At 44.7% G+C, this 9,909-nt stretch overlaps 1 long non-coding RNA gene across 1 annotated transcript; it reads left to right on the forward strand.

Moving 5' to 3' along the window:
• The first annotated feature begins 3,138 nt into the window (after window positions 1–3,138).
• LOC108167272 (uncharacterized) lies at window positions 3,139–8,529 on the forward strand. Its single transcript, XR_001777628.2, has 4 exons — window positions 3,139–3,970; window positions 7,355–7,485; window positions 7,587–7,662; window positions 8,248–8,529. It is a non-coding gene; the product is annotated as an uncharacterized LOC108167272 (long non-coding RNA).
• The last annotated feature ends 1,380 nt before the right edge of the window (window positions 8,530–9,909 follow it).

Here is a 9,909-nt window from a genome sequence, read left to right on the forward strand (position 1 = left end):
ACCGCTAAAATCCTCCATCTTGTTTCCATCTGGTGAAACAGGAAGTTGCTCTCAGCGTCTTCAGAGGTTTTTGTGTCGTTTCCTTCAGTGGTTCTTGGTGCAGCGCCCCCACAGGCCAGGAGGGGAACAGGTTGGTTTAACTCTGGAGGTGGAGCAGATGTTCTGGTTCCAGTAGAACCGGGTCGACCGGACTGAAGGAGGGAAAATGCCTAAAGCAGAACTTTTCAATGAAAGCCATGTTGGAAGCTTCGTTAGACCTGAATTTCTTGAATAAAAACAAAATCAGAGGTGATATTGTTTGGACCATCCATCCATTTTCTAACTCCTTGACCCTCAGGGGTCAGGAGCTGCTGCCGCCTCTCCAGGGAACGTTTTGGGTGAGAGGCGGGGTCACCTGGACGGGTCACCTGGACGGGTCACCTGGACCTGGACAGGTCACCTGGACGGGTCACCTGGACGGGTCACCAGTCCGTCTCAGGGCAACACACACTCAGACACAGGGAGAATTTAGAGACCAGTTAACCTGACAGTGGTGTTTCTGGAGCCGGAGTACCCAGAGAGAACCCACCATGCAGCTCCATGCAGAAAGACCCGGAATCGAACCAGAACCTTCTGCTGCAGGCAGCATGGACCTGTGATCCCTCACAGCTTTTAAGTCAGACAGTGATCGTAACGTGGAGCAGTTTTAAGATCTTTACCGGTTGTGACATCCTTCTGTCCAGATCTGAGCTTTTCTTCCTGTCTGAGTTTGATGCAGTGGACTCCATGTTGGAGTGAGTCAGTCTTTGCTGAATGCCTTTTAACTCCGACAGCAGAAAACATCACCTGTGTGCTGGCCTCACTTCACTGGCTGCCGGTGGATTTCACAGTTCCTGTTAACATTCTTACTTTTGTTTCTAAGTGTCTGAATGACCTTCCCGACCCGCCGGGCCTCTCTGAACGTCTCCATCCCTGCTTACCGTCTCGGCCCGGCAGGTCGGCTGAGCTGCAGCTCCTGCAGGTGTGAAGGTCTCAGAGGGGGCGGAGCTTCATAATCCTTCAGCTTTAAACCTGTTTTTACTCTTCAGCTTTCAGTAATAAGCAACATGGTTTGACCTTGTTGGTTTTAACTGGCAGTGTTTAGTATTTTATTGCTCCTGTTCCTTATTTATGGCTGTTATTTTACTACATTTTACAGTTTGTAGTTTTGCTTCAGCTGCTTCTGAAGAGCTTTATGGGAAACGTTGGTACTGTATGCCAGCAGCCTGGACTTATTAAGCTGAAGGATGTAAACCTGAGCGTTTTCTGGCGGTCTAACTGACTTCCTGTCCTGCCGGGACGCGGACCTGTAGCCCAGGATGATCGGGGCGGGGCCGGTGTGACTGCTTCCTGTTTGAGCCTCTTACCCCACAGGTGTCGGCGTCTCATTAAAACCGAGCCGACAGTAAATACGGATTATAAACAGCAGCTTTACGGTCAGCGAAGACAAAACTAGAACTGATCCGGTACCAATTGGACGCCGACAGGGAGGAAGTGTCAACGGCTCATTTATTAAAGTGACACTAATTAGTAACGTGGAGCAGCTGGGCAGGGAGATAATGAGGTCAGGTGACAGGCAGCAGCGGTCCAGCTGTCAGGGACGGTTCCACCGACAGCTGATCCTGGTAACGAGTCGACCAGGAAATACGAAGCAAAACGACGGAGGAGACAGGAAACCATGATGGGAGGTGAAACATCAGTCAGACCGGGAGCCAAACGCAGTTAGGACAGGAGCAAACCAGGGTTGTTATGGCAACGACTCAACAGGTAACCAATTAACAACAAATAACCAATTAACTTTAACAGGAATAAATGAAAACATAACGGGGAAAAACTAACCAACTGGAATTATAACTGTCAGTTATAGTTAGTTATAATTCCAGCTGTAACGAACTGGAACATTATGTGGAATTATATTTATTTTGAGTTTACAAAACATCCTGAAAGTACAGATGTAACCTCCTTGGTTTTCGTGTTCATGAATCAATTTATTAGCCTTTTAATCTGATGTGAACCAATCAGTTTCCGTCGGTTTTCGCTGACGCCGTCATAATCCACCTGGTGGCGCTGCGCAGACCAGCGACAGCAAAAGTTGGGAGGAAACACCAGTCAGTCTTCTGCTGAGTATTCATTATCCACTCGATGGAAACATAATCACAATACTAAAGGAACAAAGCGTGAAACTAAAACTCCTACTACGACCAATAACAGCTAACCGTAGTTCAGTGAAGTGTTTTGTCTGAGGCTGAATCGTTCCCCTCATGCAGCCGACACTCTGATCCCAGCAAGAACTTCACATTACTGCATTTCAAAACTCTGATCCAACTCCAGATTGTCAGGTTTCAGTCCGTGATAAAATGTTATATGAAAATGCTGTATACGTATATAAATCCATCCATTTTCTTGCAACCTTGTCCCTTAATGGGGTCGGGAGGTGCTGGTGCCCATCTCCAGCTAACGTTTCGGGCGAGAGGCGGGGTCACCTGGACAGGTCGCCAGTCATATATAAAATGTGATTTTAAAAAATTTTTACTTCTTGATTTAACTCCTTGAAATTGGGTCTCTGTCTCTTTAAGAAGCTCCTGCTCTTTCTGAAGCTCCGCCTCCAGGAAGTCATCCCAACATGGCTCCTCTATTAACCCTTTAACGTTTTTACACTGAGCAGCAGCTGCACCAGCTGTTTGCTAATTGCTGCTGGCTAGTCTGAAGGAGGAGCTATGCCTCGGGGGCGGGGCTAGGTCCACCCAGGTGTTGTAACAGCTCAATGGTTGCCATGGAGATTTAAGGATTTCTCAAACATGCATGAATGACCAAAGCTGATCGATGAGGAAAGACAAAAAACTCGATTTGACATAAAACTGAGACTTCTTCGCTGTCATGTGACATCTCAACTCGTCCAATCAGAAGGAGTAATTAAACGGTAAATCTCTGTTTCTGCTCCGATCGCTGTGGATGAATTCCACCAAGGCGCTGAAGCCTGAAGGCATCGTTATCGGATTCCCCTGCAGACTTTCAGATTGTTCTCCAAACAGGCCCAACAATCCAGAAACATTCTGCATTTTCCAGCAACCAGACCAGCTGAATCTGGACTGGTGGTGCAGAGGTCAGAGGTCATATAAATGGTGCATCAACATGCTGCAAGCCTTGTTATCACCCCTTCAAACCATCAGCAACAGTCAGGGCAGAATGCCAGCAGGATGAAGCAAACCAACAGCAGAAGATTACTATGCATGTGTTCACAGTTTTCAGTCAAATGCCATAAGGACTGGATGCCTTCAGCCTAATTAGTGCAGCAACACACACACACACACACACACACACACACACACACACACACACACACACACACACAGAAATGGATGTGAATGTTTGAAATTACTACATCTGTTCTTTAGCAACAGATTATCTCATTGAGCAGAGCAACGATTCATGAACTGGAGCCAATAACAGGAGAGAAAAGCGGCAGCTTGTGTCAGAGCAACGGGAAATGCAGTCCGTCCTTCCGACAACAGGAAGAAAAACGCACTTTGGTCATTTATGGTTCCGCTACATTAGCATTCAAAAGGCTACCGAAGGATTTAATAAATGTTATTTACATAAACTGCCGGGGAAAAGTTAACCTGCCCTCCATCTTGTAAATACACGGGAGGTTTTGACGTCACTACTGCGACGGTACTTTAACGTACGCATGCGCGGTACAACAAAGAGGAAGCTACTAAAACGAGTGAAAGAAACTCAAGCGGCTGTCTTTGTTGAAGGAAAATATTTGAGTTGTTTTTGGTTTTTACCTGAATTCCTGGGAGGAAAACCGAGCTGGACATGAGCTGCTGGACATGAGCTTCACCGAGTTCAAAGTTCACCAAATGTAGACGGAGAACGTCAGGAACAAACGGAGCTAGTTAAGCTACAGCGGAGCCAAGCTACAGTTCCCTCCGGCACAGAGCTCCGAGAGGTGAGCTGTGATTGGTTAGAAGGTCCGGTACGGATCACAGAGGCGGGATGTGATTGGTCAGAATGTTATGGGCGGGGCTTATGCCGTAATATTGATATTTTGCTTCAACTACTCACCGTCTGGGTTCTGTGGGCCACATGAATACTTTTAAGAAACGTTTATCAAACACAATGAGAAATTTTGAATATCTTTTACGATGTTTCACTGAATAACTCCAAAGATTGAAAAATTCCTGGGTGGAAATGTGAACGCAGTCTGCATAATGGTGGCGCTCTATACGAGAGGCTTCGTTAAACAAAATGGAGGATGGAGGGAAGGAGGGAACGATTCACTAAGCATGGATTAATATTTAAAACTTAACAAATGTTAAAAAGACACTTTAATGTCTCCACGTGTCTAGTATGATGGATCCTGATGATCTATGATAGATCCTGATGATCTATGATAGATCATCAGGATCTATGATAGATCATCAGGATCTATGATAGATCATCAGGATCCATCATAGATCATCTATCATGAGGATCCTTTGATCACAGATTGACAGAAGCAGAAATTATGAAGAATCGGTTTGAACTAGTTTTGTAGCGAACTATTAGTGTTTTTTATTCTAATAAAAGGCCAATAATTAGCGTTTATTACCAGAGTTTTATTATTCTGGTAATAATAAAACTGTAAACAGGGAGACGGGAAACCAGACCCAGTGTTCAACTCTGAGCCTTGGTGAGTGAGAAACAAGAACCAGAGATTTCAGGACCTCCTGACAGTGGATGTCTTCCTTCAGCGTGTCTCACCGTCCCTGATTGGTCTTCCAGGAAGCCTCTGATGCGATGGAAAGTTGTTTTTAAAGGAGTGAAAAAACGATGAATCACAGCGAGACTGACATCAGAGCCACTGGTGGCAATCGCATTACGTTTCCACACAGCGCCGGGGGAGACGGCTGCAGGCATTAATGCACATGATTAAACACACACACACACACACACAATGCCAACAAACCAACACCCAGCTTCATCCCAACATTGAGCCGCTCAGCAGAGGAGCTGAATGTGCAGCAGCAGGTCGTCAGGTTCACCTGTGAGCTGAAGCCCAGCTGGCAGTAGCAGGATCGTCCAACACCTCCAGAAACAGTTCAGCCACTGCAGCAGCAGCTTCCTCTGCTCTCAGCAAACCCAGAAACATATTCAGAGGTGTTATTGGGAGATGTTAGCATGACTGAGTAAACAGCATAAACACCTTTTTTTAATTAAAGTGCAACAGATGAAAGTTGTGAGACCCAGTCAGGTGCGTAGGTTTCAATTTAACAAGAAAACAGTCAACATAAACAAAGACAAAACTATAACTTCACATCTTAGTGTTTCAAATTATGGGGAAAATTCAGAAAGATGTGCAATTTGCTCCATTTGTTTGCACGTTTTGCACGAACTAGCTGGATTAAAAACACAACACTGAAGATTCACAACGTGAAAACAAAAAAAGTCAGATTACAGTTTGGGGATTAAAGATTAAAGAGCTTTTGGAGATCTGATGGAAGTAAAATGAACTGTTTGGACATGAAAGGTTTTGTTACATTTGGAGGAAAAACTGGGATGCTTACCATCCTAACTGTAATGTACGGTAGTGGCAGCATCATGCTGTGAGGGGGGATATAAGGAAGTCAAATCTCAGACACAAATGATCTTAACAAAATCTTACTCCTAGTTAGTGAGCAGATAGAAATACGTTTGCTAATTCTGAGCTAAAACAGGAATAGCATGTTAGCATTAGCTAGTTAACACAGTCAACTATGCTAATCTAATACGCAGCATAACAGCTTCTGCACTGGGAGAGAAACTAGGAATTATGTGGTATGAATCTGTCTTTGTGTTAGCATCTTTTCTGGCTAATTGCTGTTAGCATGAGATCACCAGTGCTCCCTGTAAACAGCATTAGCATCCCATCATACCAGAGAAACGTTTGCTACTTTGAGCTGAGAACTTTCCGCTCCAGCAGAAAGTTGTTCTTTAATTAACGGAGTGAAACAAGGATTCCAGCTCCAGCCGGAACGCCGACATCCAACACCGTGTTTACACACCGCCTGCGGTTCTGCAACACAATCAGTCCACGGATCTCATTTAAATCTATCTGCAACCCGCCGGAGTCCAACGAAGCCGAGGCGTGATGCAACGCGGAGCAACGGCGGCAGCTCCAGCGCCGCAGCTGTCAGCCGCTCCAGTCCGACTCTGACGGCCACAAACATCAGTCGGACGCCATCTTTCATGTCCAGGATAAAGGTGAGGCGGGTTCTCTGCATGCAGCCGTCGCTCGACATCCAAATGATGACATGAAAATGTAATAATGGAGACAGATGAAGGTCAGGAGAAGAGAAGAAATGTGTCAGGAAGAGGAGAGTGATTTCACTTTGAGTTGGTGCCGAAGCAGAACGAGGTTCTAACTGCAGGTTCTCTCTGCTTCTGTCCCACAAATCACACAAAGAGAAACAAGTAGATGTAAAAGTCAGTTTTAAATTCTGGTGCCGTCTCTGCCTGATGCGCTCCGTGTGAAATCCTGAGTTAACTGGAGCCACCAACAGTTTTTATGCTCATTTTGAAGCATCGTTGATGAAAACGGCAGAAACCAGAAAACCTTCCTCACTTTGGCAAAAAAGTTTTGCTTGAGTTGGTTTGAAACAGTTTAAAGATGGAAACAGAAAACATCCTTATGTAGTGAACACGTCCCTCCACTAGGGGCCAGCGCCTTACCAGGGCCTGCCATTTAAATGGAACCTGACTGGCAACACGAAGCAGGAAAACAGACTCTGAGAAAACAACGGAAGCCTCAGGTGAACCTTCCTGCTCCACATGACATGAACGACGTCACCTTGACCTTTTGACCCTTATTTACCATCTGACTGACATAAAAAAATCACCTGAGATAAAACATAATGTCTGCTCATGTTTCATCTTCTCCTTTTTGTTGCCGACTTATAAAAACATAAATGGAAAACAGATCTTGACTTCTTGACCAATCAGGAAGGACCTCGTTGCCATGGTTACCCATCACACCTGTCAGAAAGTAACAGAGCAGAAATCCAGAACCAGAGCGAACAAGATCCAACCAGCAACGACTCAACCAGAAAAACGAGGAAAAATTAGAAAAATAAAGTAAAACAACTTGGATTGTGCCAGATTTACTTTTTGCAGTGTAACATGACGGCTGGTACTGATTAGGTCGGATTTTTCCAGAAGAAGTGAATAAGCCTCTTTACAGAGTGAAGTCTGCCCGGACGCCCGCAGCTTCCACGTGTTTGGGAAGCGGCGCCATCTCCCATGATGCTTTGTGCTCACCCTGATGCACAGCGGCGTGTTGGCATCGTTACACAGAGTTATTGTTGTGTTTCCTCAGACAGGCTGAGTGTTTCTGTCGTAAACGGATTCCAGCAGCAGCAGTTTCTCCAGGCAGACGTTCTGCTCCAGAACTTCTCCACACTTTTCAGACGTTTCAGCTGCAAACCTCAGGAACCTCAACATGTTTTGGTAATAAAACATGGAATCTAAGCTGCAGTGGTTTTCACATCCAGCTGAATGTTTATGATAAAATGATCAATACTCAATAGATCCATCATGTAATCGAACAGAAACCAAACTGAAGACAGTCCAGAGGAGCAGAGCTCAGGTGGAGGAAGAGGAAACCGTTCGTCTTCAGCACAGAAGGTTTGATGGATCCTGGGACCTTCGCTTCGAGTTACACTGAAAAAAATTAACAGCAACAATTTTAGATAATTAGCATGAGAGAAAAAAAAGGTCCCATTTTACAAAGTCATATTTTAGCCACATAATTCATTCATTTCTAAATGTCACAGTTTCAAACTAAATATTTAGCAAGTGAAATATTTCATCTGAAGCTGAATATTTGGTTCAGAGCTTCATATTTTGTTAGCTCCTGTAGAGTAGGAGCTAAATATTTAGCAAAACATTTAGCTTGAGAGAATATTTAGTTTGAAACTGACGTTTAGATGAATAAATGAAATGGTGAATATTAATCCCGTTCTCTTAATTACTACTGTTAACTTTTTACAGTGTAACTCTGCAGTCTTCGCCCTGTTCTCTCTTTCTGCCCGTTTCCTGTATAAACTTTGTGATATTTGCAACTAGAGCCACAAAAGATTAAAAATAAATCAGCAACATTTCAGTGGTGGCAGAAAATCTGCAGGTTTAATCAGGATCTGTTTTAATACCATTAATATTAAGTAAATAAAACAACATTAGCATTGATTTCAGGTTATTTTTCATTTTCAGTGCCCAGATTTGAGCGACATGTCGGATTAATCCTCAGCTCGTCTGATCCGGGCCTCAGATGCGGGTTCTCCCCCTCCAGAGCCACCGTCTGAAAAGGCCAGCAGTTATTTCCATATTTATTGTGCCGCCTGGTTCCTCCGATGAATAAATCAAAGCTGCAGCTAATAGCCTTCTGCAGAGCGCTCAGTCATAAATCTCTGCTTTAACGCACATCATTAGCTCGTCTCTCAAAATGCCACAAGTACTTTGTTTTAATTTACTAAAAGTCATTTCTAACCTTGATTCTGCAGCACGGCCCTCTTTCTTCTTCTGTGGTGTCTGCTTTCTCGCTCCTCTTCCTGATTAACACCCGGGCTAATTAGGACGCCCACAGGTGGGCAATTAGGGGAGTAGAAGGGTGAGACAGGAAACAGGTCGGGGACACGCTTCCTTTGATTGTGGGATGTTCACCAACTTCTCCTCTGAAGTCGTCATTATGAGCCTCTAAAATATTAATTTGAACAAACAAGGAGCTTCAAACTCGGTGTGATGTTCTGACAGCGCGGTGAGGCGGTTCTGCAGGTCGACCCGGAACCTCCAGGGAGCAGAAACCATCCGGGAGCATCTCTAACTTTTCTACCACTTATTAAATAACTGAACAGATTCAGTTCAGTTCAGTCTGGATTCACGAATCTGTTCAGATTCATGAATTCAGACTGTTTCTTGGTATAATCTTAATAAACCTCACTGTATATTTTTATTCGGTTTGTTACTATGGCGACAAGCCACAACAATGGCAGCTCAAAACACTTTACCAAAAAAGTCATTTCAAGTTAATCTAGTTATCAGTTAATGCATTAGTTTATTATTCTAAGTTCAAAAAGTTTCAATCCAAGGAAACTCAGCAGAGCATCGAGTCACTGCCCTCCTGACCAGCAGGGGGCGAAAGTGGAGAGGAAAAACGCCCCTTTAACAAGAAGAAACTACCAGAACCAGGCTCAGAACCAGAACCAGGCTCAGAACCAGAACCAGGCTCAGAACCAGGCTCAGAACCAGAACCAGAACCAGGCTCAGAACCAGAACCAGGCTCAGAACCAGCTGCCATCTGGAGGTTTGAGAAGACAGAAGAACTGAACCAGGAGATCTTTCTATGTTTTAGAACTTCCTGTTAGCCGACTGCTAAAACAGAATGTCGGACCAGGTGGAGCTTCTACAGACGGGAAGAACCAGGAGAAGAAAAGTTAACAGCTGAAGTAACAGCAGATAATGCTAATTGGATATTAGTAGAAGAAGAAAGTGGGCGTCGGTGGGGTTGTTCGCCAAGGGCGCCAAACAGGCTAGCACTGCCGCTAGGTGTGAATGCTAAGCTAACTCTGGTCCTCCAAACCTCGGTCTGGGTTTGGTTGAAGTGAACTCTGGTTGGTTTGAATGTGAGACTGCTAAAAAAGCAGGAAGTGGACTACGGAACAGGGCATTCTGGGTAAATCCAACCAAAGCTAACGTGCTAGCCTAGCGCTAGCAGCAGAAATGGCTCCTGGTCTTTAGCCTAAAGAGAAATCCTCCAACCGCTAAAATCCTCCATCTTGTTTCCATCTGGTGAAGAAGGAAGTTGCTCTCAGCGTCTTCAGAGGTTTTTGTGTCGTTTCCTTCAGTGGTTCTTGGTGCAGCGCCCCCACAGGCCAG

Source organism: Poecilia reticulata, chromosome 19, assembly GCF_904066995.2.
Source record: "Poecilia reticulata chromosome 19, P_reticulata-male-v2, whole genome shotgun sequence".
Lineage (NCBI taxonomy): Eukaryota > Metazoa > Chordata > Actinopteri > Cyprinodontiformes > Poeciliidae > Poecilia > Poecilia reticulata.